Raw genomic sequence first — 422 nt, 5'->3', positions numbered from 1 at the left:
ACCCAAAGGGATGGGTCCCCACATAGTCTACTTGGAGGGGGATCTCTTAGTATACCATCTTTCGAATAACTCTAAGAACATTGATCGTTCTTACGATAGATCTTCACATTATATCGCATTATTTTCACTTTAATTCTTATATATTTTTATTTTCATCGATATTTTTAATTCGTATGCAATTTATTTGATTTCGTTCTACGTAACTTTATCTTTTATCATTTGTTTTTATTTTTAATATTTCTACGAACCGATCGTATATCTAATTTGATATCTATTCAACGACAACGAAGTTAATTCCATCGTCTTCCGTTCATAGCGCTAGCAACGTTCTTTTGATCTCTCTTTCTTTCTCATTTACTTTCCCTCTCTCTTTCTCTCTCTTTCTTTTCACGTAACACGCGTGAGAGGGATATATGTATACT

Source organism: Polistes canadensis, unplaced genomic scaffold (assembly GCF_001313835.1).
Source record: "Polistes canadensis isolate GaletaPanama2010 unplaced genomic scaffold, ASM131383v1 scaffold_52, whole genome shotgun sequence".
Classification (NCBI taxonomy): Eukaryota; Metazoa; Arthropoda; class Insecta; order Hymenoptera; family Vespidae; genus Polistes; species Polistes canadensis.
The sequence above is the reverse complement of the archived record's forward strand: the minus strand, read 5'-3'. Positions refer to the sequence as shown.